The sequence below is a fragment of the Somniosus microcephalus genome, chromosome 17, assembly GCF_052327205.1.
Source record: "Somniosus microcephalus isolate GS21.2 chromosome 17, FLI_Smic_1.0, whole genome shotgun sequence".
In the NCBI taxonomy this organism is placed as follows: domain Eukaryota; kingdom Metazoa; phylum Chordata; class Chondrichthyes; order Squaliformes; family Somniosidae; genus Somniosus; species Somniosus microcephalus.
Genome location: NC_141003.1, coordinates 81,929,796 through 81,956,296, shown reverse-complemented (window position 1 = coordinate 81,956,296; position 26,501 = coordinate 81,929,796).

Sequence of the window (26,501 nt, the reverse complement as noted above, 5' to 3'; positions counted from 1 at the left end):
TGTGGTCGTTGTTGCTGCTATTGCCGTGGTTGTTGTCGTTACCGGCTGGGGCGACGTCTTTTATTGACACGGTGTCCTCCCTTCTGTCGGCGTGCCGGACATACGCGTATTGGGGGTTGGCGTGGAGTAGGTGCACTGGCTCCACGAGAGGGTCCGTCTTATGGCCCCTCACATGCCTTTGCACGAATACCGGACCCGGGGTGGAGAGCCATGATGGCATGGATACGCCTGAGGTGGATTTCCGGGGGAAGCTAAACATTCGTTCATGAGGCGTGGCATTGGTGGCAGTACACAATAGCGACCGTATCGAATGGAGCACATCTGAGAGGACTTCCTGCCAGCGGGAGATAGGGAGGCCCTTGGTCCTTAGAGCTAGAGTGACTGCTTTCCATACTGTCCCGTTCTCTCGCTCCACTTGACCGTTACCCCGGGGGTTGTAGCTGGTGGTACGGCTTGTGGCGATACCCCTGGACAGCATGTACTGGCGTAGCTCTTCACTCATGAAGGACGCCCCCCTATCCGTGTGGATGTAGCTCGGCATACCGAACAGGCAGAACAGGCTGTTGAGGCATTTAATGACCGTGGCGCTGGTCATGTCTGGGCAGGGGAAGGCGAATGGGAACCGGGAGTATTCGTCCACAATGTTCAGGAAGTAAACATTGCGGTCGACGGACGGGAGGGGGCCCTTGAAATCTAAGCTGAGCCGCTCAAAGGGCCGTGTAGCTTTGATTAAGTGGGCTCTATCAGGGTGGTAGAACCGAGGCTTGCACTCAGCGCAAGTGCGGCAGTTCCTGGTCAGAGACCGAACTTCCTCAATCGAGTAGGGTAAGTTGCGGGACTTTATGAAGTGGAACAGCCGCGTGACCCCTGGGTGGCAGAGGTCGTTGTGGAGGGTCTGTAGCCGATCCCCGGTGGCGCTGGCACACATCCCTCGTGAGAGGGCATCTGGGGATTCGTTAAGGGCCCCTGGCCGGTAAATGATGTCATACTCGAAGGTGGAGAGCTCGATCCGCCACCTAAGAATCTTATCATTTTTGATCTTCCCCCTCTGTTTATTATTGAACATAAACGCTACCGACCGCTGGTCGGTAAGTAGGGTGAAGCGTTTGCCGGCTAGGTAGTGGCGCCAGTGGCGCACTGCCTCCACGATGGCTTGGGCCTCCTTTTCCACGGAGGAGTGTCTGATCTCGGGCCCTTGGAGGGTCCTCGAGAAGAAAGCTACGGGCCGCCCCGCCTGGTTGAGGGTGGCCGCCAAGGCAAAGTCAGACGCATCACTTTCCACTTGAAATGGAGTGTTCTCGTCCACTGCCTGTAGCGTGGCCCGCTCAATATCCTGCTTAATGCTTTTGAAGGCGGCGTGGGCCTCAGCAGAGAGCGGAAAAGAGGATGCTTTCAAGAGGGGGCGGGCTTTGTCGGAGTAGTTGGGGACCCATTGGGAATAATAAGAAAATAACCCCAGGCACCTTTTCAGGGCTTTGGGAGTGTTGGGCAGGGGCAGCTCCCGTAGGGGGCGCAATCGGTCGGGGTCTGGTCCGATTTCCCCATTCTCCACCACGCTGCCTAGTATGCAGAGGCGCGTGGTGTTGTAAACGCACTTGTCCTCGTTGTAGGTGAGGTTGAGTTTTTGTGCGGTTTTCAGGAACCTCTCGAGGTTCGAGTCGTGATCCTGCTGGTTGTGACCGCAGATGGTGACATTGTCGAGGTAGGGGAAGGTTGCCTGCAAGTGGTGGTCATCGACCATGCGATCCATCTCCCTCTGGAAGACCGAGACCCCATTCGTCACCCCAAAGGGGACTCTGAGGAATTGGTAGAGGCGTCCGTTCGCCTCGAAGGCGGTGTACGGGCGGTCCTCTGGTCTGATAGGGAGCTGGTGGTACGCTGACTTGAGGTCGATGGTGGAGAACACCCGGTATTGGGCGATTTGGTTCACCATTTCTGATATGCGGGGTAGCGGGTAGGCGTCTAGTTGGGTGTACCTGTTGATCGTTTGGCTATAGTCGATCACCATCCGTTTCTTCTCGCTACCCCTTACTACCACCACTTGGGCGTGCCACGGGCTATTGCTGCATTCAATAATGCGCTCTTTCAGGAGCCTGTCTACCTCGGTTGCGATAAACCGCCTGTCCTCCCAGCTGTACCTCCTGCTTTTGGTCGCTATTGGCCGGCAGTTAGGGGTAAGGTTCGCGAATAGCGAAGGCAGCTTTACCTTCAGGGTAGCCAGGCCGCACACTGTGAGGGGCGGCTGGGACCCACCGTACTTGAGCGTGATGCTTTGGTGTTTGGTGGTTGCACTGGAAATCCAGGCCCAAGATCACGCTCGCGCATAGATTCTTCATGATTAATACTTTAAAATTATCGTATACAGTCCCGTTAACGGACAATTGTACCGTGCAGTAACCCAGAATGGTCGATGTCTGGGTTTTATCAGCCATAGAGATGGTACCCCGAGTAGGGACCACCTTTAGGGAGAGTTGTCGTGCCAGTTCCGGGTGGATAAAACTCTCCGTGCTTCCACTGTCAATTAAACATTTAACCCCGCACCCGTTTACCTCGATGTCCACCATTGATTTGGATAGCGGGCGGGGCCTGGTCTGGTCCACTGTGACCGATGCCACTGTAGGGCCCTGATCGAGACAAGATGGCGTCCGCGCTGTCTGCTCACAAGATGGCGGACCCCACGAGGTCGGGCAAGATGGCGTCCAAGATGGCCGCTCCCACGGCGCACACGCGGCGGTGGCGGGTTTTGGTTTTCCAGCGGGGTTCCCTCTGCACACCTTCCCAAAGTGCCCCTTCTTACCGCACTTAAAGCAGGTGGTGCCTTTCGCCGGGCACAGGTTTCTGGTGTGCTTTGGCTGCCCGCAGAAGTAGCAGTTGGGTCCCCGACGCGTCGCGGCTGTCGTAGGGCTTCTGGGGGGAGAGCGGGGCCCCGACGGTGTCGGGCTGCCGGGCGGGGAAGATGCCTTCCAAGATGGCGGCGCCCTTGGTGCACACGTGGCGGCGTGGACGGCGCAGGCTGAAGAGTAGGCGTCCGAGTTTCTCTGGGCCACATCCAGGGATCGCGCGGTGTCCGCAGCCTGTTTCAGGTCCAATCCCGTTTTTTCCAGCAGTCTTTGCCGGATGTAAGTGGAGCTGAGGCCTGTGATAAAGGCATCGCGAACAAGCTCGTCGGTGTACACTGCGGCTTTTACATCTCGGCACTTGCAGTCTTTGCCAAGCATTTTCAGGGTGCCTAGGAACTCCTCCACTGATTCCCCAGGTCGCTGTGCGCGAGTGGCGAGCAGATGCCTAGCATACACCTCATTCGTAGGCTGCTGGTAATGCGCCTTTAAGATGTCGCAGGCGGCCAGGTACGTGTCGGCGTCTTGGATGAGGGGGTAAACCCGGTGGCTTACCCAATTCCGCAGAATTCCGAGTTTCATACTCGCAGCGTCCGTAGCGTCTTTGACGGCTGCGGAATTGTCCAGGAAGAATTCCATACACATAAACCAGTGTCCAAAGCGTGCTGATGCGTCCGGAGCATGCTGATCCAAATCCAAACGTTCGGGTTTCAGGAGTTGATCCATTGTGTTGAAAAATAAGTTAATAAAATTGATGTGCCTCAATAATCCCGAGACTCGATGTTAGCGAAACAAAACAAGGCTTTTATTAACTCAGAAGATAACACGCAGTGGAGAGAGGTATCTTCCCTGGAGGTCTGCAGTACTGGCTGTGAGGCCAGACTGAGCTGGCTTACATAGAGGCCAGGTATGGGCGGAGCCCTACACACAACACATTCCATACATTCCAATACACAATACAATGGTGAGGAGAAGCCTGAAACCAACCACAGTCACAGGCAATACAATGGTAAGGGGGAACCTGAAACCAACCAGTCACAGGCAGTGATGAATGGAATATTTCATCACAGTGAGTGTAGTGTATGTACCTTTAAGAGAGAACTACTTTTACAGCTCCTGTATACTGTAGTACCGGCAGTAACCACACCTGTATATAAGCCTTGAGCAGGCATCTGTACTGTTAGTCTTTAGACTACCCTCCTCCAGTAAACACCTGTTGATTGATAATCTGCAGCCTCCGTCTAGTTATTGAAGAACACCATACCTTAAGATTTACGGATTCAACAGTGACGACGAGGTCGATTCGAATCTACCTGCAACTCTGCATTTCCTTCCAAGGATGCGCTCTGGGAGGACGGTGGAAGAAAGTCGAGGCCAGAAGCACGGGCGTCGACCACGAGCAACCGCCCAGTCATCCGGCAGAAAGTGATCATCGCAGGGGAGGCTGTTGAGAGCTGGGCTTGGTTCTCCAGCCACGACGATCCAGCAACAGACTGGCAACAGGTACAGCACAGACCCTTCCCGGACAGTGGTGGCTGGAGCCGACCGATGGCACAGAAAAGGCCGAGCAGCGTCGATGGGGTAAGAGAGAGGGTAAAGCGCACAGGGCGCAGCCGGGGGTTGAAGACCAAGCGGCGTCGATGGAAAACAAAAAAGAGAGAGAGGGTAAAGCACAGCCGGGGTTTAGGACTGAGCGGAGGCAACGAGAGAGGCGCACAGGAGAACGCGCAGAGCGCAGCCAGGACTCAAAGGCTGAGCAGCGTCCGCGGGGAAAGAAAGGAAGCGCGGGAGACGCCATTGAGCCATGGAGAAGAAGGGAGAGCGCGGGAGATGCCATTTTAGCCAGTCTAACCACATCCAGGGATGCCGAAGAGTGACAGTGTCACAGCGTTCGACAATGAAGTCGAAGATTGGGCGACATATGTGGAACGCATTGAGGTGTACTGCAAGGCGAATGAAGTGCCAGATGCCAGGAAAGCACTGGTTTTGTTGAATTCCATGGGTGCAAAAACATATGGCTTACTGCGAAACCTAATAACCCCAGAGAAGCCAGTGGATAAGGATTTTGAAAGCATAGTGGAAATCCTACAGGACCACTTAAACCCCACACCGCTGCTGATAGCAGAAAGATTTAAGTTCCACAAAAGGAACCAGCAGAAAGACGAACGTAATGCTGAGTATTTAACGGAACTGCGCAAGCTATCGAAACACTGCCAGTTTGGAATGGGACTAGCAGATACGTTAAGGGACAAGTTTGTGTGTGGGCTTCAAAGTGAAGGAACCCAGAAACGGCTTCTATCAGAAAAGGATCTTACGCAGGACAAGGCTTTCAGCATGGCAGTATCACATGAAGCAGCCGCACGGGGCACTGCAGAGATACAACGGAGACCGCAAGAATATGGCACCAATGAAATGTCATATGGAGCAGGGAAGTGTTATCGCTGCGGCAGAACAACACACAACCAGAAGGATTGTTGGTTCAAGGACCAAGTGTGCAGACAGTGTGGGAAAGCAGGACACATAGCAAGAGTCTGCAGGTCAGGGAAGAAAACCAGCAGCAAGAAATCTCCACAGGAGAAGTACAAAAAGATACATAAGGTGATGGACAGTAGTTCAGATGAACAGAAAAGTGATACAGACTCCGGAAGCAAGGAGCTGGGTTATCTGAAACTACATAATGTAATCAAAATGGAGGATCACCAGACTATCTGGGTCACGCTCAAGATAGACGGAGTCCAAGTGAAAATGGAATTGGACACAGGATCAGCCCTAATAGTCATAAACCGAAGGGACTACAAGCGGCTATTCTCACGTATACCCTTGAAAGCTACAGAGATTGTCTTGAAGACGTACACGGGGCAAAAAGTCTACCCCAAAGGAAAAATAAGGGTGAACGTGATATACAAAGGCCAGGAAACACCAAAAATGGACCTATATGTATTGCCAGATGGAGGACCACCACTACTAGGACGCGAATGGATCCGGAAGATACAATTAGATTGGCATTCCATACAGGCACTGAAGGTTGAGGCCAAAAAGGATGACGACGTCACACCTGGACGACTGTCAAAAATGCTAACTGACGCACAAGAAGTGTTCCAGGAGGGACTCGGAACACTAAAAGGCATAACAGCGATGATTAAAATAGAGGAAAATGCAAGCCCAAAGTTTTTTAAGGCCAGACCGGTGCTTTATGCGATCCGACCAGCCGTCGAAGCAGAGCTGGAAGGTTTGGAACGTTCAGGAGTACTGTCCACAGTGGACTGGAGCGAGTGGGCTACACCCATCGTTCCTGTAATGAAGAGGTCGTTGAGTAATACGCCTGGGGAACCAAAGAAGGTCCGCATCTGTGGGGATTTTAAGGTGACAGTGAACCCAGTCTTTCACACGGTACAATATCCGCTTCCACGGATTGAAGATATTTTCGCCTCGCTATCTGGAGGTAAACACTTCACTAAGATTGATCTGGCCCAGGCGTACCTGCAAATGGAGGTAGAAGAAGCCTCGAAACAATACCTCACGATCAACACTCATAAAGGTCTCTACCAATACAACCGGCTGGTGTTCGGGGTAGCATCGGCTCCGGCTATTTGGCAAAGGGCAATGGATCAAGTCCTGCAAGGGATTCCAGGGACCCAGTGTTATTTGGATGACATCCTGGTCACGGGCGAAAATGACAGTGATCACCTCGCCAACCTGGAGAAGGTGCTCGCTAGATTAAAGGAATATGGGCTACGAGCTAATCGCCACAAGTGCGAGTTTTTCCAGAAGCAGATCTCGTATTGTGGCCACGTTATTGATGAAGAGGGGTTACGTAAGTCCCCTGAAAAGATTGAGGCAGTAGTCAAGGCTCCAGCACCGGAAAATGTGTCACAACTGAGGTCGTTCCTCGGGCTGGTGAACTACTACCATAAGTTCTTACCAAATTTGTCTACAGTATTACACCCACTGAACACCCTACTGCAAACGGGGGTACCATGGAAGTGGAATGACGAATGTAAACGAGCTTTCCAGAAGTGCAAAGAATTGATCACATCAAAAGAGGTGTTGGCCCATTTCAACCCAGCACTACCAATTCGGTTGAACGTGTGATGCATTACCCTATGGTATTGGAGTGGTGCTGTCGCACAAATTCCCAGACGGGTTGGAGAGGCCAGTAGCCTTTGCGTCTCGGTCACTAACCTCAGCTGAGTGCAACTATGCCCAGATTGACAGGGAGGCCCTCAGCCTAGTATGGGGAGTAAAAAAATTCAACCACTATCTGCATGGGCAGAAGTTCACCTTGCTGACTGACCACCAACCACTTGTCTCCATCTTTAATCCAAAGATGACTGCACAATGGCTACAAAGATGGTCCCTTTTTCTAGGGGCGAACCAATATGAAATAGAGTATAAGGGCACGAAACAGCATGGAAACGCTGATGGGCTATCACGCCTGCAACTGTCTACTGTGGAGGAAGCACCAGCAGTGGACCCTATCGAAATATTTTATTCATCGATAATTGAACGCTTGCCAGTAACTAACGCGGATATAGAGAAGGAGACCCGAAATGATCTGACACTGTCTCGGGTATATGATTTGACGGTGAAGGGATGGCCAACACATGGCGACTCACGGTTGCCAGCATTCTCATCCAGAAGAGAACAGCTGTCAGTGTGCCAGGGGACAGTGATGTGTGGATCCCGAGTGGTAATTCCACCCAAGTTAAGGGAGAGAGTGCTCAATGAGCTTCACGAAGGCCATCTGGGAGGGGTGAAAATAAAAAGCCTTGCTAGGGCTTATGTGTGGTGGCCGGGGATCGATCAACAAATCGAGGACCTAACAAAGAGCTGCTCAGGATGCCAGAAGGTCCAAAATGCACCACCGCATGCCCCTCTACACCCATGGGAGTGGCCCTCCTCTCCATGGCAATGGGTGCATATTGATTTTGCTGGTCCATTCATGGACTCAATGTTCTTAATAGCAGTGGATGCGCACTCGAAATGGCCTGAGGTGATCAAAATGTCCTCCACCACTACGGAGAAAACGATTGCAGTCCTACGGACCATATTTGCCAGGAACGGCTTGCCAGAGCAGATTTGCTCTGATAACGGACCACAGTTTGTGTCCGAAGAGTTTCGGAAATTTATGAGAAGGAATGGGGTAAGGCATTACACATCCGCCCCGTATCATCCAGCCACAAATGGATTGGCTGAGAGGTTCGTACAAACCTTTAAAAAGGCAATAGGGCCATGTGCGATGATGACATTCCACTACAGCATAAGGTGGACAATTTCCTGTTAGCCTACAGAAATGCGACACATGCAGTTACCAACCAGACCCCGTCCATGATGTTCTTTAACCGAAGGTTGAGATCTCGTCTGGATTTGCTCAGACCAAATGTGCGAAGAAATGTTGAGGATAAGCAATTCCAGCACATCAATGAGAAGCCGACAAGGAGCTTCAATGTAGGACAACCAGTCTTGGCCCGCGACTACCGAACAGAGAAATGGCAACCCGGAACGATATGCACACGGCAGGGGCCACTAATGTACACAGTGGATGTCGGGGAGAACATTGTGAGATGCCACGTCGACCAGATCCTAGTGTCACAGGAACGAGTCAACCCCATGTCTCGCGTACCTGGGGATGAACCCGACATACCGGTAGCATCTACCCCAGAAACCGTAGCAGCGGAAACTGATGAACTAACCAACGAAAGGGGGCCAGAATCGCCTCCGCACCAAGGACAAGACACGCAGGAAAGGCGCTATCCAGAAGGGATCAGGAAGCTGCCCCAAAGACTGAATCTATAAATGGACTATTTCAGTTAAATGTGCATGTTAAAGTGTTAACTGTTATTTGAATGTTATGGGTACTGTTATTCTAAAAGGGGAGGAATTGTAGTGTATGTACCTTTAAGAGAGAACTACTTTTACAGCTCCTGTATACTGTAGTACCAGCAGTGACCACACCTGTATATAAGCCTTGAGCAGGCATCTGTACTGTTAGTCTTTAGACTACCCTCCTCCAGTAAACACCTGTTGATTGTTAATCTGCAGCCTCCGTCTAGTTATTGAAGAACACCATACCTTAAGATTTACGGATTCAACAGTGAGGGAGGAGCCTCAGCCCTTGACTTTCACCAACAGGTATGAGATACTTGCTACCTGTGGAGATGAGAACAAGGACTGCAGGGTGAATGAGCAAACTGACCACTGCATCATGGTGCAAGAGGCCATTCAAATGGGGGAAGTGAAAAGGAATGTGGTAGTGGTAGGGGACTGTATAGTCAGAGGGATAGATACTGTTCTCTGCAGCTGTGACCGGAAGTTCCGAAGGTTGTGTTGCCTGCCTGGTGCCAGGGTAAAGGATTTCTCCTCGCGGCTGGAGAAGAACTTGGAGTGGGAGGGGTAGGATCCAGTTATCGTTGTCCACATAGGAACCGACACAAAGCTGGGTGGGCGTGTGTGCTGTGAGGAGGATGCAGAGAAACTCCAGGAAGATTTGGACAGGTTGGGTGATTGGGCAAAAGCATGGCAGATGCAATATAATGTGGATAAATGTGAGGTTAACCACTTTGGTGGCAAAAACAGGAAGGCAGATTATTATCTAAATGGCAATAGATTGGGAGAAGGGGAAGTGCAATGACACCTGGATATCCTTGTGCACCAGTCGCTGAAGGTAAGCATGCAGGTGCAGCAGGCAGTTGAGAAGGCAAATGGTATGTTGGCCTTCGTAGCGAGAGGGTTTGAGTACAGGAACAAGTATGTCTTGCTGCAGTTGTACAGGGCCTTGGTGAGACCACATCTTGAGTATTGTGTGCAGTTTTGGTCGCCTTATCTGAGGAAGGATGTTCTTGCCATGGAAGGAGTTCAGCGAAGATTCACCAGGCTGATACCTGGGATGGCAGGAATGACATATGAGGAGAGATTGGGACGATTGGGCTTGTACTCGCTGGAGTTTAGAAGAATGAGAGGGGATCTCATTGAAACTTATAAAGTTATAACAGGACTAGACAGACTAGATGCAGGAAGGATGTTCCCGATGGTTGGGGAGTCCAGAACCAGGGGTCACAGCCTAAGGATAAGGGGTAGGCCATTTAGGACAGAAATGAGGAGGAATTTCTTCACCCAGAGAGTGGTGAACCTGTGGAATTCTCTACCACAGAAGACAGTAGAGGCCAATTCATTAAATATATTCAAGAAGGAATTGGATATATTTCTTAAGGCTAAAGGGATCAAGTGGTATGGGGAGAAGGCAGGGACAGGGTACTGAATTTGGATGATCAGCCATGATCTCGTTGAATGGCGGAGCAGGCTAGAGGGGCCGAATGGCCTACTCCTGCTCCTATCTTCTATGTTTCTATGTTTCTATGTTTCAACGACGTAGGTAGAGCTAGGAATAAAGTTCTGCTGAGAGAGTTTGAGGAGCTAGGGTTGAAATTAAAATGCAGAACTTCACAGGTAATAATCTCTGGATTGTTACCTGAGCCACGCACAAATGGACATAGGGACAAACAGATTAGAAGGTTAAATGTGTGGCTCAAAGAGTGGTGTGGGAGGCAGAGGTTTTAATTCATGGGGCATTGGCAACAGTACTGGGGAAAGAGGGAGCTGTACCATGGGGACAGGCTCCACTTAAACCGGGCTCGGAGCAGTATCCTGGTGAATCGAATAACTAGGGCAGTAGATAGGGCTTTAAACTAATGAAGGGGGGTGGGTGGGAGGATTCAGGAAAGGGTTAATTCAAAAGCAGTGAGAGAAATGTCAAGGCTGTAGAGCAGAGTAGTGATCTGGGTAAAGAGAAGCAGAGTGGGCCAGGAAGGGACAGAATGATTAATAAAGGTAATAGGGCATTAATGACTAAAGTGACATCAGGGAAAAATAGAAAAAAGTTAAAGCTAAAGTTACTATATCTGAATGCATGAAGCATTCGCTATAAAATAGATGAATTAATAGCACAGATAGAAATAAATGGGTTTGATTTAATAGCCATTACAGAGACACGGTTGCAGAGTGACCAAGGTTGGGAACTAAATATTCCAGGATATTTGGCTTTTAGAAGAGACAGGCAGAATGGAAAAGGAGGAGGGGTAGCCCTGATAATAAAGGAGGGAATAAAGACAGCAGAGAGAAAGGATCTTGGCTCGGAAAAACATAATGTAGAATCAGTTTGGGTGGAGCTAAGAAACAACAAGGGGCAGAAAACATTAGTGGGAGCAGTCTATAGGCCCCCTAACAGTGGTTGTAGTGTCAGGCAGAGTATAAATCAGGAAATTAGAGATGCATGTAACAAGGATAATACAGTAATCATGGGGGACTTTAACTTTCATATAGACTGGGCAAACCAAATTTACAGAAATAGTGCAGAGGAAGAGTTCATGGAATGCATTCAAGATAGTTTTCTAGATCAGAATGTTAAGGAACCTACGAGGGAATTGGCTATCTTAGATCTAGTACTCTGCAATGAGAAAGGGTTAATTAATAACCTTGTACTAAAGGAGCCTCTGGGGCACAGTGATCATAATTAGATAGAATTTTAGGTTGAGTTTGACATTGATTTAGCTAAGTCCGAAACTAGGGTCCTAAACCTGAACAAAGCAAACTACGTAGGCATAAGAGGCGAGTTGGCTAAGGTAGGTTGGGAAACTAGAGTAAAAGATATGACAGTAGAAAAGCAATGGCAAACATTAAAATAAATAATTTATAATTCGCAACGAATATACATTCTCTTAAGGAATAAAAACACCACGGGAAAAATGCTCCAACCGTGGCTAACAAGAGAAATTAAAGATAATATTAGATTAAAGGAAAAGTAATGTTGCCAAAAAGAGTAGTAAGCCTGAGGATTGGAAGGATTTTAGAATTCAGCAAAAGAGGGCCAAGAAATTGATAAAGGAAAAATGGAATATGAGAGTAAACTAGTAAGAAACATAAAAACAGACTGTACAAGCTTCTATAGGTATGTAAAAAGGAAAATATTAGCAAATGTAAACATGGGTCCCTTACAGGCTGAGACAGGAGAAATTATAATGTGGAATAAGGAAATGGCAGGGAAAATAAACAAATACTTTCGCTGCGATTTTGCGTTCGGTGTCGGGATGGGTGGGGGTCAGCTGGTTTCTGGGTTCCAGTCCCACCTCCAGCTGCCTCCGCTCCACAGATGTGATTTTTCCTTCATTGATCTTTTTAAGCCCGCCCTGCGGGCGTGCCGGCCAATTAGCAGGAAGCGGTCTGATGATGTCATGTGATGACCCGTCATCTGCCGGTTTCCTTAAAGGGACCATGCACAATTTTATTTTGACAGTTGATTTCTCAGTGTTTGACAGCATTGAGGTGCTGAAAACACTGACAGTCACTGCACAAAGGTGACCTCTTGCACCCAGGCTCTCCAATGACTCCCTCCATAGGCTGGAATAGATGGCAGCTGCAGGTGAGGTGACAGAAGCGATCTGTCACTAGTGAGAGAGGTTCTCTCAATGAGGTGGCACTGGAGATATAGTTGGATTTAAAAACTTGTAAGCTAAAGAAATCTGTATATGTTTTAAAAATGCAGTAACCAACATTTTCTTTGCTCTGAAACTCACCATGTGCAACATTGGATCCTTCACGCCACTTCTGCAGCTGTCATCATTCCACAAACATTACAGCAGACTCACAACATGCCACACTTACCTGGCGTGGTGTCCGGACATCGTGAAACCTGACCCAGAAACAGGAAAATCGAAAAACAGGCTGAAAACTGCTGACAAGTACCTGTTAATAGGCAGGTAATTGCCTTTAATCCATTTCCCATCGCTAGGTGCCAGGTCCATTCGCAAATCGGGGACCCAACACTTGGGAAGGCTGTTTGGAGGCAGGTTGATGGCGGGTTCGGAACCCGCTGTCAATCAATAGGATTTTAACCTCTGACCCGCCTGTCTGAGCGCCGGCAAAATAGCGGCCACTGTGTATCTGTCTTCACGGAAGAAGACGCAAAAAACTTCCCGGAAATAGTAGAGAACCAAGGGTCTAGCGAGAATGAGGAACTGAAAGAAATTAGTATTACTAAAAATATAGTACTGGAGAAATTAATGGGACTGAAAGCCAATAAATCCCCTGGACCTGATGGTCTACATCCTAGGGTTTTAAAAGAGGTGGCTATAGAGATAGTGGACGCATTGTTTGTCATCTTCCAAAATTCCATAGATTCTAGAATGGTTCCCTTGGATTGGAAGGTAGCAAATGTAACCCTGCTATTTAAGAAAGGAGGGAGAGAGAAAACGGGAAACTACAGACCTGTTAGCCTGACATCAGTATTAGGGAAAATGCTAGAATCTATTATTAAGGACGTGGTAACAGGGCACTTAGAAAATAATAATAGGATTGGGCAGAGTCAAGACGGATTTATGAAAGGGAAATCATGTTTGACAAATCTGTTAGTTTTTTTTGAGGTTGTAACTAGCAGAATGGATAAGGGGGAACCAGTGGATGCGGTGTATTTGGATTTTCAGAAGGCATTCGATAAGGTGCCCCACAAAAGGTTATTAAAGAAAATTAGGGCTCATGGGATTGGGGGTAATATACTAGCATGGATTGAGGATTGGTTAATGGACAGAAAACAGAGAGTAGGAATAAACAGGTCATTTTTGTGTTGGCAGGCTGTAACTGGTGGGGTACCGCAAGGATCAGTGCTTGGGCCTCAGCTATTCACAATCTACATCAATGATTTGGATGAGGGGACCAAATGTAATATATCCAAATTTGCTGATGATACAAAGCTAGGTGGGAATGTAAGTTGTGAGGAGGATGCAAAGAGGCTTCAAGGGGATATAGACAGGCTAAGTAAATGGGCAAGAACATGGCAAATGGAATATAATGTGGAGAAATGTGAAGTTATCCACTTTGGTTGGAAAAATAGAAAAGCAGAGTATTTTTTAAATGGTGAGAGATTGGGAAATGTTGGTGTTCAGAGGGACCTGGGTGTCCTTGTACACGAATCACTGAAAGTTAACAGGCAGGTCCAGCAAGCAATTAGGAAAGCAAATGGTATGTTGGCCTTCATTACAAGAGGATTTGAGTATAAGAGTAAAGACGTCTTACTGCAATTATATAGGGCCCTGGTGAGACCACACCTGGGGTATTGTGCACAGTTTTGTTCTCCTTACCTAAGGAAGAATATACATAGAGGGAGTGCAACGAAGGTTCACCAGACTGATTCATGGGATGGGGGGATTGTCCTATGAGGAGACAGTGAGTAGACTAGGCCTATATTCTCTAGAGTTTTGAAGAATGATTTAGAAGAATACAAAATTCTTACAGGGCTTGACAGGGTAGATGCAGGGAGGATGTTTCCCCTGGCTGGGGAGTCTAGAACTAGGAGTCACAGTCTCAGAATAAGGGGATGGCCATTTAGGACTGAGATGAAGAGAAATGTCTTCACTCAGAGGGTGGTGAATCTTTGGAATTCTCTACCCCAGAGGGCTGTGGAGGCTCAGTCGTTGAGTAAATTCAAGACAGAGATCGATAGATTTTTGAATAATAAGGGAATCAAGGGATATGGGGATAGTGCAGGAAAGTGGAGATGAGGTAGAAGATCAGCCATGATCTTATTGAATGGCGGAGCAGGCTCGAAGGGCCTAATGGTCTACTCCTGCTCCTATTTCTTATGTTTTTATGTTCTTATGTAAAACCTGTTACATCTCTAACCTTTTCCAGTTCTGACGCAAGGTCAACGACCTGAAACGTTAACTCTGTTTCTCTCTCCACAGATGCTGCCTGACCTGCTGAGCATTCCCAGCATTTTCTGGTTTTATTTCAGATGTCCAGCATCCGCTGTATTTTGCTTTTGTATTGTGTGAGAGAAGTGATTGGTTGTGTGTTCTACATTGGGCTAACTCTTGCTAAGACTGATTTCTTTAGCTCTTTCACTGGATGCCTTTGGCATGTCACTGTTGCTCTTATGTTTTATGGGATTACTGTACTTTATAGCTAAACACAGAGAATGACACCTTTGAATAAACAGGGTTTGGGGCTTCCATTCTTTTCAACCTGGTTCCAAAATGGCTGCCTCATGTTTGTTGAATCTAAAATCACACTGCAATATCACAAGCTTTTTTTCTCTGAATTTTCCCCTTTGGAAAAAAAAAATCATAAAATTACATTTAAAAAAAACACATTTTAAAATGTGCAAATATAAACTGCCCATTTCATTTGGATGCTTGTGTACTGAGTCATGGGCAGAGGTCACCATTAGGCCAAGATACTTGTACCAATTAATGATCAATAATTGATACAGGAAGAAGTGTGAAATATTTTTTTTCCAACCTCTTTCTTCCCTTGATCTCCCTCGGACATGGTATGGGATAGCTGTGCTCAAGAGGTTGGGCATGTGATCTACTCCCAGTCCTCATCCATTATTCCTACATTACAACAGTGACTCCACTTCAAAAAATAAAGTACTTCATTGGCTGTAAAGCACTTTGGGACGTCCGGTGGTCGTGAAAGGCGCTACAGAAATCCGAGTCTTTCTTTTCTTTGTCATCAATGGATCTCAGATCCAACCATTAAAAGATGCACAGACATGGCCAGGTGACAACACTTACTCCGATCTTCCCCCTTGAGGGGGGCTAACTGACCCCTGCTCACATCTCTCCACAATGGCAGGGTTGCTGTCAGAATTTTAACAGTCAGGGATTGAAACATCATCTGATCAATGGCACCATACACTGAGGCTTCAACTTATTCCATCACTAAGCATTTCATTACCCTATATTTAAATTAATGTAATTAATTATTATAATTTAAATAAGCTAATTAAATAAATCTGGAATGAAAAGTTACTCTCAGTAATGGTGACCATGAAACTACTGGATTGTTGTAAAAACCCATCTGGTTCACTAATGTCCTTTAGGGAAGGAAATCTGCCGCCCTTGCCCGGTCTGGCCTATATCTGACTCCAGATCCACAGCAATGTGGTTGACTCTTCACTGCCCTCTGAAATGGCCTCACAAGCCACTCAGTTGTTTCAAGAAGGCGACTCACCACCACCTTCTTGAGGGCAATTAGGGATGGGCAATAAATGCTGGCCTTGCCTGCGACGCCCACATCCCATGAATGAATTTTTTTTAAACCCTAATTCCGCACTGACCAAGGATCAAACCTAGCACTTTCAGGTCCATACAGCCGGTACTCCGGTGCTCCCTTCACCCAATGGAAGCGCTCTGGTTTTAATAGAGAGACTTCACTGCTTCTATGAACGTTGGGATAGCCATGTCCTTGCCAGCAAGAAAACATTACAAGGGAAAGCACAGCCAGGAAGGCCAGAAAGAGAGAAAGAGAGAGAGAGAGAGAGAGAGAGAAAGAAAAGAAAGGCAGAAAAAGAAGACAAAAATGTGCCAAAAATTGTAAGAAACAAGAGAAACACTGCTATCCTCTGCTATCTGCACGAGAGATGAAGCTTGCCGCTTTTAGCCATGTTTATGTTTTGGGTGTGAATGCACGTCTCAGATATAGGGCTTGTAATTGAAAATCTCACACCTAGGATATGTCCAATGTTGACAGCTCTGTCTAAATATAATGTCTTCCAATTATCCACTGCTGGCAGAATATCTCTTTGCTGATTGATGGAAGAGTCTGCACCTTATTTAGCCGAGTTTACAGAGACTAACTGGCTCAAGTTAATTAGATTCTCGCAGTCAATTGACTGAAAAATAATCAATGTTTCTCCTAGCCATAGTGATTTTTATTGCTGTGTTACTTGGATACCTATTAAATTTGATGCATGTTAATAAAAACTGCATTTGTGTCTTTTATTGCAAGCCTGTAACAGTTTTGTGTTGCACAGGCCACTTCTTAACGGAGTAATCTGGATATCAGTCAATTGGAGGCACTCTCGTCTCTTGGTTGGGAGGTTGGAAGTTCCAGACTTAATACAGACTTCAATACATAATCTACACTGAGACTTCAGTGCTGAGGGAGTGCTGCATTGACACTGCTGTCGTCCTCTGGGTGAAACATTGCCGTGGTCCCATCTCTCTGCTCAGGTGGATGTCAAACATCCTGTAACACTATTCCAGGAAGAGGAAGAAGTTTGTCATAGTCTGAAACCTATGAATGAGATGGGCAACGCTGGCAAAAAATGGATCGGATTCATTAATGAATTACTCTGATCCGCTGAGAAACAGGCTCTTCCAGGGCTATGAAAGTGGGGGCTGTGATGGAGAGGCTTTGGGTGTCGTGTTCAGTTCTCTAATGTGGAAGTGCGGGGCCAGACTGGCTAATTTGGCTTCTTTTCTGCAGCTGCATTATTATTATCGATACTTCAAAAAGTTTGAATCCAATACAACGGTGACTTAGATGTTCAGGAACTATCTCCAATTCTCCCTAGTGTGGCAACATAATTCATAGAATCAGACAGCACCGAAGGAGGCCATTCGGCCCATCGTGCCTGTGCCAGCTCTTTGAAAGAGCTAAACAATTGGTCCCACTCTCCTCTGCTCTTTCCCCATTGCTCTGCAAATTTTTCCTTTTCAAGTATATATCCAATCTCAAGTAACTTTTGAAAGTTACTATTGAACCTGCTTCATTGGATCAGTAGGGTCGATATCCGAGTTCGGAAAGGATGCCAGTCTGTACAGCAAGAGTCCCTGCTGAAGCCATCAGAGGGGCAACTGTCCAGTAAATGCGAAGCCTGATGTACAATGTCTCACAAGCATCTGCTGGCAACTAGTGAAAGAGGTCATTTCTCCTCACAGATGAGAAAACAAGAGGATTGATCTTTTAGTAAAGAGACTCATAATGGGACACTCCCTCCCCTGAAAAGAAATACTGGTCCCTACCAACGTTTAAATTGTTTCTTGAATTTTTCTAAACCTAATTCACATCAGACACGGTAAAGCTTTCAACCTAAGGCCTATTACTTGGTTTTTTTGTAAAGTCACCAGACTCGTGCTGTTTCTCTGACCTTTCTCTACAATTGCCCTTGTTTTGGTGCCCCTGGGATCTAATATTCAGAACATGTAACTTTTGCCAAGGATGCTGTGGTATTTCTATTGGTCACAGTTCAGTAACATCCGCTGCCACCAGGGAGCAGTTTGCGTCCTATAAATTGGTGCGTTATCAGTGAAATGGAAAATGCTGATTTGTGAATGTGTGCAGTGTGTGTCCTGGGAATGTACGTGGGAACCCTGAGACACTGCTGCTTTTATACATGAATAGCTTGTGCTTTGCAACACTTCTGCACCAGGTGATATATGTACATGTTGATAAAGTATTTTAACAGGCAGTCCACCGTGTTTCCACTAATAAGATCGCTGGGATGGAAAGACTTACTTCAAGGAATGGAGTAGCTGTGCTTTTGTTTCTGTCGAGGTCAGATTATTGGCCGCTGGTTCCTTAGGTATTGAACCTGTGTAAACGTGATTATCGTTGAGTGGCAGTGTATTACTTTGATAAACTGGTGCACCACTGCAGGGGTAGGGGAAAGGATACCTGTAGAACATAAGTCAAAACCGCAGCTTCCACTGCACTGGTAATTTATTCCTAGTGATTATTTGTCTGGTGAACTTTGGGTGATTGCCACACTGTAAGAAAGAAAGGTTTGCATTTCTATAGCGCCTTTCACGACCACTAGACGTCCCAAAGCACTTTACAACCGATGAAGTACTTTTGAAGTGTAGTCACTGTTGTAATGTAGGAATATGTCGGCCGTTTCTTCATCGTCGCTGGGTCAAAATCCTGGAACTCCCTCCCTAACAGCACTGTGGGAGCACCTTCACAACACGGACTGCAGCGGTTCAAGAAGGCGGCTCACCACCACCTTCTCAAGGGCAACTAGGAATGGGCAATAAATGCTGGCCTTGCCAGCGATGCCCACATCCCTGGAACAAATAAAAAAATTGTGTGCACGTACTTTCCTCTTCATTTCGGACCTCCCAGTTATGTTGGAATTAGAGCTCAGCACAGCACGACATAAAAGCTTTTGAAGTCCCTGAAGAAAATCACTTCAGATAGTGCACTGGGTTGGAAAAAGCTGGAACATGAAGAGGGGGACTGGAATGATGTTTGATGACATTAAGTAGCAGAGTGTGAATGGCTGGGTGTAATGGGTACTTGTCAGAAAATGAAAAAACCCTCGTCACAATGTCAAACTAACAAAAGGATGGGTGGTGTCTCCTCGGTGGACTTGGTGCTGGGACGTTTCTACAGACTAGGGGCACTCCCACATTTCAGATTGATGGTATGCTCATCTCCCAGTGCACAGTAGATGGAGTCGCCTCTTATTTGTCCAAAATAAATTTGAACTAATGAGCACCACTGGGCAGTTTTGAGACTTAAGGTGTGTTCTAGATAGCTCATTGTTTACACTGTAGGCCAACTATGTAGAGTTACATTAGGCAGTTAAACAGGGAGAGAAGAGAAAGAAAAAAAGTATTAGCTGGTCAACGATTTAGTGATCCTGAAATGTAATTTTTTTTTTAATTATAAAATTGTTTCCAAATTTGTGCCATTGAGTACATTGTATGGTTTCTGAATGTAATCCATTACCAAAAATCCCCTTTATGTTTTTAATGCAGCATTTAGCATGGGAGTAATGGTCCAAATCCCATGAACACACAAAGATGGCCTGTGTGCTTCGCTGTGTTGAGAGGGCTCGAGCTGTTAATTATTTCTGCATCAGGCCAGCCTTCATCTCATGCACAACAGGTCCTCTCTGTCTCTATAAACAGCAATTACACGGCCTTGAATACCTCCTTGGCACTCTAATGAGCCGTGACAGGGCTCAATGACAGTGGCACCACTCCATTAACTTATTGGCCCCTCTGGTTCGTTTATCATAGTAGATTATTACTCGCCTGAACTCTTGTTACTACAGTGAATGTGCATTCTAATGGAAAATGACACACAGTGTCTGTGGCTGCAAATAATACCGCTGGATGGGTCTGTTATTTGTATGCTGCAAGGCCTCAATATGTTCCTTTGTGTTGTGTGGACACCTCCCAGTGCTTGTAGTAATTAAGAAAGCGATTTATTAAGCAACACTGGGCCACCTTCCTTGCTGCTCATTCTAAGTGTTCAAGGCTATCAGGCTTGCTGTTAACAACAAATGTGTGTGTGTGTGTATGTGTGTAATATATAGAGGCACTGTTATAACAGGCTTACTCATAGGTTTCAGCCGTGGCTTGGTGTTAGCCCTCTAGCCTCCGAGTCAAAAGGTTGTGTGGTTCAAGTACCACGAACACAAAATCTGGACTGACTCTCCAGTTCAGTACTGAGGGAGTGTTGCACTGTCAGAGGTGCCATCTTTTGGATCAGATGTCAAACCAAAAGTCTGCCCTCTCAGGTGGCTGTAAAAGATTCCATAGCACTATTCGAAGAAGAACAGGGGAGTGTTCCCCGGTGTCCTAGCCAATGTTAGTGCCTCAACCACCATCACTAAAACAGATTATCTGGTCACTAATCGCATTACTGTTTGTGGGAGCTTGCTGTGCGCAAATTTGCTGCCGCGTTTCCTACATTACAACGGTGACTACACTTCAAAAATACTTCATTGGCTGTAAAGTGCTCTGGGACATCCTGAAGGTACTATATAAATGCCAGTTTGTTCGTTCTTTCTTTCTTTCTTTCTTTCTTTCTTTCTTTCTATCAGACCTAAGTTATACTGGCAGATCTCGTGCCACTCTGTGCTCAGGGAAAACTGAACTCTGTGCTTGCTTGCTTGGCACCCGCCGCCATTCAACTGCGAAAGAGACAGTGATCCCAACAACTGCTGTGGCATTTGAGTTGAGAGAGAGTGTGGGAAGTGGGAGAAAAGTCATTTAAGTGTATTTTGTGAATTTTAGTGCGCTAAAAAGTTAATTATTTGAAGTGAGTTTAATTTTTTAAGTGTAAATTAAACTGCTGGGGAGTTTAAACCGGAAGTAGAATCCGGGTATAAAGGGGCAGGACTAGTGCTGCTGCACAAGTGCAGTGCATTGAGTGTAAGCAGAGTTTGGTAAGTGGGAGAATTCGGGCAAGTGGGAGGTGAGGGGGTGTTTTTGCTCTGTTTTGTTCCCCACTCCCAGGCTTAGACAGCACAGCGGAAGCGGAGCAGCGAGATGAGTCAACCAAACAGGCCCCACAGACAGTATTCAAAGAGGAGGTTGGTGATCAGCTGGTTGGTAGGTTTTCTTCCTTCTCTTTTATACCTTTATAAGTTGGTAAGTCCTATTGAATAGTGGTGTGATATTATCATCTGTATCTGGGCAGGGTCTTCATAACTAATAATAAGAAATTTAATTAAGTATATAGAATGGAGCAGGTGATGTGTTACTGTTGCAAGATGTGGGAGCCGGTGGACCCCATTGAGGCTCACCATTATTAAATCTGCGACAAGTGTTTGCTGCTAGAGGAACTCCGGCTCCGTATTGAGGTGCTTGAGACCGAGCTTCAGACACTGCGACACATCAGGGAGGGGGAGAAGTTCCTGGACTCTATGTTTCAGGAGGTAGTCACACCTATGAAATTAATTAATTCAGATGTAGTCCGTGGTCAGGGACAGGACAGTGTGACTATGAGTGAGGCAGGTACGGGGAACCAGGAGGTAGTGTTGGAGGAGCCGCAACCCTTGCTCTTGTCAAACAGCTTTGAGATTCTTTCTCCCTGTGAGGGCGGGAGCGGGGACTGCAGGGAGGATGAGCAACCTGGCCACAGCACCGTGGAACAGGGGGCCATTCAAGTGGGGGGAGTAAAAAGAAATGTTGTAGTGGTAGGGGATAGTATCATTAGGGGGATAGATAGAGTTTTCTGCAGTCGAGAGCAGGAGTCCCAAAGGCTGTGTTGTCTGCCCGGTGCCAGGGTTAAGGACATCTCTTCTGGGCTGGAAAGAAACTTGGAGTGGGAGGGGGAGGATCCAGTTGTCGTGGTCCATGTTGGTACAAACGACATAGATAGGACAAGGAAGAAGGTTCTGTTAAAGGAGTATGAACAGCTAGGGGTCAAATTAAAAAACAGAACCTCAAGGGTAATAATCTCTGGATTATTACCTGAGCCACAAGCAAATTTGGCTAGGACAAATAAAATTAGAGAGTTAAATGCGTGGCTCCAAGACTGATGTGGGAAAAATGGGTTTTGCTTCTTGGGACACTGGCACCAGTACTGGGACAAGAGGGAGCTGTTCCATTGGGACGGACTTCACTTGGCCAGTGCTGGGACTAGAATCCTGGCGAATCATATAACTAGGGCTGTAGAGAGGGCTTTAAACTAATTAGTGGGGGGGAGGTTTCTAGAGAGCAAATAATAAAAATGACTACGGAGAAGGTCATAGACTTAGGTAGCAGTGGGGAATTAAAAAACAGAGTGTGTCAGGAAGGGACAGAAGGTATGGAGTAAAAGGTAAAGTAGTAAAAGGGGAAAAAGCAGGAACTAAGTGTCACAAAACATATTTGAAAGTTCTTTATCTGAATGCACGTAGCATTCATAACAAAATGGACGAGTTAATGGCACAAATAACTACATATGGGTATGATCTTGTGGCCATTACAGAAACATGGCTGCAGGGAGACCATGACTGGGAATTAAATATACCAGGTTATTTAATAATCAGGAAGGACAGGCAGGAAGGAAGGGGAGGTGGGGTGGCTATGTTAATAAAGGAAGGAATCACTGTAATACAGAGAAATGATATTGGGTCAAAGGATCAGGATAGTGAAACAGTTTGAGTGGAGATACGGAATAATAAGGGAAAAAAAACACTAGTGGGCGTAGTCTATAGGCCTCCCAACAATTGCAACTCTGTTGGATGGAGTATTAATCAGGAAATAGTTGAGGCTTGTAGTAAGGGAACAGCTATAATTATGGGGGATTTTAACTATCATATTTACTGGACAAATCAAATTGGGCAGGGCAGCCTTGAGGATGAGTTCATTGAGTGTATTAGGGATGGGTTTCTTGAGCAGTATGTAACTGAACCGACCAGGGGGCAAGCAACCTTAGATTTGGTCCTGTGTATTGAGACAGGATTAATTAAAAATGTCCTAGTAAAGGATCCCCTTGGAATGAGTGACCATAACATGGTTGAATTCCATATTCAATTAGAGGGTGAGAAGGTTGGATCTCAAACAAGCGTGCTGAGCTTGAATAAAGGAGACTATGAAGGTATGAGAGTGGAATTGATTAGAGTGGACTGGGAAAATAGATTAAAGGGTAAGACGGTACATGATCAGTGGTGTACATTTAAGGAGTTATTTTACAACTTCCAAAAAATATATATTCCACTGAGGAAAAAAGGGTGTAAAAGAAAAGACAGCCATCCATGGCTAAGTAAAGTAATTAAGGATAGTATCCGACTAAAAACAAAGGCATATAAGGTAGTCAAATCTAGTGGGAGGATAAAAGATTGGGAAGTCTTTAAAGGACAGCAAAAAATAACTAAAAGATTGATTAAGAAAGGGAAGATAGATTATGAAAGTAAATTAGCAAAAAATATAAAAACAGATAGCAAAAGCTTCTATAGTTATATAAAAAGAAAAATGGTGGCTAAAGTAAATGTTGGTCCCTTAGAGGATGAGACCGGGAAATTAATGGTGGGAAACATGGAGATGGCAAAAACGCTGAACAATTATTTTGTGTCAGTCTTTACGGTAGAGGACACTAAGAATATCCCAACACTGGACAAACAGGGGGCTCTGGGGGGGAGGAGCTAAATACGATTAAAATCACTAAGGAAGTGGTACTTGGTAAAATAATGGGACTCAAGGCGGATAAATCCCCTGGACCTGATGGCTTACATCCTAGGGTCTTGAGGGACATGGCGGTAAGGATTGTGGATGCACTGGTAATAATTTTCCAAAACTCCCTGGACTCAGCAAAGGTCCCGGCAGATTGGAAAACTGCTAATGTAACACCCTTATTTAAAAAGGGTAGTAGGCAGAAGGCTGGAAACTATAGACCTGTTAGCCTAACATCTGTGGTTGGTAACATTTTAGAGTCCATTATTAAGGGGACAGTAATGGGACATTTGGATAAACATAATTTAATAGGACAAAGTCAGCATGGTTTTATGAAGGGGAAGTCATGTTTGACAAATTTGCTTGAGTTCTTTGAGGAAGTAACATACAGGGTGGATAAAGGGGAACTAGTGGATGTAGTGTATTTAAACTTCCAAAAGGCATTTGACAAGGTGCCACACAAAAGATTATTGCTCAAGATAAAAAATCATGGGATTGGGGGTAATATTCTGGCATGGGTAGAGGATTGGCTATCTAACACAAAGCAGAGAGTTGGGATAAATGGTTCATTCTCAGACTGGCAATCAGTAACTAGTGGTGTTCCGCAGGGGTCAGTGCTGGGTCCCCAACTCTTTACAATCTATATTAATGATTTGGAGGAGGGGACCGTGTGTAACATATCAAAGTTTGCAGATGATACAAAGATGGGAAGGAAAGTAGTGAATGATGAGGACATAAAAAACCTGCAAAGGGACATAGACAGGCTAAGTAAGTGGGCAGAGATTTGGCAGATGGAATACAATATTGGAAAGTGTGAGGTTATGCACTTTGGCAGGAAAAATCATAGAGCAAGTTATTATCTTAATGGCAAGAAACTGGAAAGTACTGTAGTACAAAGGGATCTGGGGGTCCTGGTGCACGAAACTCAAAAAGTTAGTATGCAGGTGCAGCAAGTGATCAAGAAGGCCAATGGAATGTTGGCTTTTATTGCTAGGGGGATAGAATATAAAAGCAGGGAGGTATTGTTGCAGTTGTACAAGGTATTGGTGAGACCGCACCTGGAATACTGCATACAGTTTTGGTGTCCATACTTAAGAAAAGACATACTTGCTCTCAAGTCAGTACAAAGAAGGTTCACTCGGTTAATCCCGGGGATCAGGGGGTGGACATATGAGGAGAGGTTCAGTAGATTGGGACTCTACTCATTGGCGTTCAGAAGAATGAGAGGTGATCTTATTGAAACATATAAGATTGTGAAGGGGCTTGATCGGGTGGATGTGGTGAGGATGTTCCCAATGATGGGTGAAACTAGAACTAGGGGGCATAATCTTAGAATAAGGGGCTGCTCTTTCAAAACTGAGATGAGGAGAAACTTCTTCACTCAGAGGGTAGTAGGTCTGTGGAATTTGTTGCCCCAGAAAGCTGTGGAAGCTACATCATTAAATAAATTTAAAACAGAAATAGACAGTTTCTTAGAAGTAAAGGGAATTAGGGGTTATGGGGAGCGGGCAGGAAATTGGACATGAGTCTATGTTCGGAACGGTCATGGCCCTGTGGGTAACGGAGCGGGCCCAGGGGCCGTGTAGCCTGGTTCTGCTCCTACTTCTTGTGTTCTAATTATGTGTTAGATTTCAGGAGATGGTTCTATTCCTGTTCCTGGCTGGGGTGGAGATCACCTTTTACAGAAGGTAAGTACTGTAGAAAATATAGGGACAGTGAGCTCCTGGACGAGTTTCGATCACCTTGATGGGTCGGAGAGGAATTTCCCAGATTTTTTTCTCCCAAATTGGCCATTGGGTTTTTTATCTGGTTTTTTGCCTCTCCCAGGAGATCACATGGGTTCGGGAGGGATGTAGACTGATAGTAGATTTGAGGTTAGGATCAGATCAGCCATGATCTTATTGAATGGTGGAGCAGGCTCGAGGGGCCGATTGGCCTACTCCTGCTCCTATTTCTTATGTTCTTATGTTCTTATGTAACGGAAATAGCCATATTCCAAGAGATACACCATCCTATGAACGGAATTTTGACTTTATTAAAACGTGAAAACTGGGTTTAAAAATCTAAAAGCCTCAACGACACAGGCTGCAAACAGAATACAGACTTCTGAGATAAGATGAAGTGTTAACACAAAAGTTGTAAACACCACACAAGCTTTTGAAATGGGAATTGATTGTTAATACTAAGACAGTGGCCCTGTTGAAGCAAAGGGTTGGAGGTTCCTCTATGTCTGAACATTGGAACCAACACAATAGCAATACCCAAGTAAAGTGTTAAAAACTAACACTTCGAACAGGAACACAGAATATTAAAAAGCCATGTGCCTTTGATAAAAGTAACATCAAATAAGACAGGAAATATGATTATATATGCAACCAATTGAATTAGCTAAGAAATGCAATAAACACCCTAGTTGAAGTGGTTTTGATTTACATGTTGTAAAAGATACCAACAGAACACTTTGAAAATATTACATCAATAGATGACACCAAGCAATCACATGGTTTTTGTTGAACTTGGAACACATAGGAATCACGATGTCTGCTTCCAAACAGCTAGGTCATTTTAGAATTGAATGGAAGGCCTTCGATAAAAATGGCATCAAATAGATACATAAGTTATAACCATTTTTTATGATAGGTTTTGAACAGCTAAACAACAGACAGGATTCTGAGAGGTGGCAGCTGAATTGACAATGAGAGTAGAAAGAATTCAATAGAGAATGACTAGGGATAATTAGCTTACATCATCAGAAAACTTCAAAGAATAAACCACTAAAAAAAGGTATAAAAATAGAGCTTTTCAGATGGAAAGTCAGAAGTCGCTGGAAAGGACAAGCGATTCTCAACTTCAGAGGCAGGCTCTGAAAGTTTTTAATTCTTTGAGTCTCGGGGATCAAAGAGGTACTCTTAATTGATTTTGGTGGTTATTCTGGATTAAAAATAATACGAAATGTAAAAATGTACGAAGTTAAGATTTGAGAATAAGGATCTCT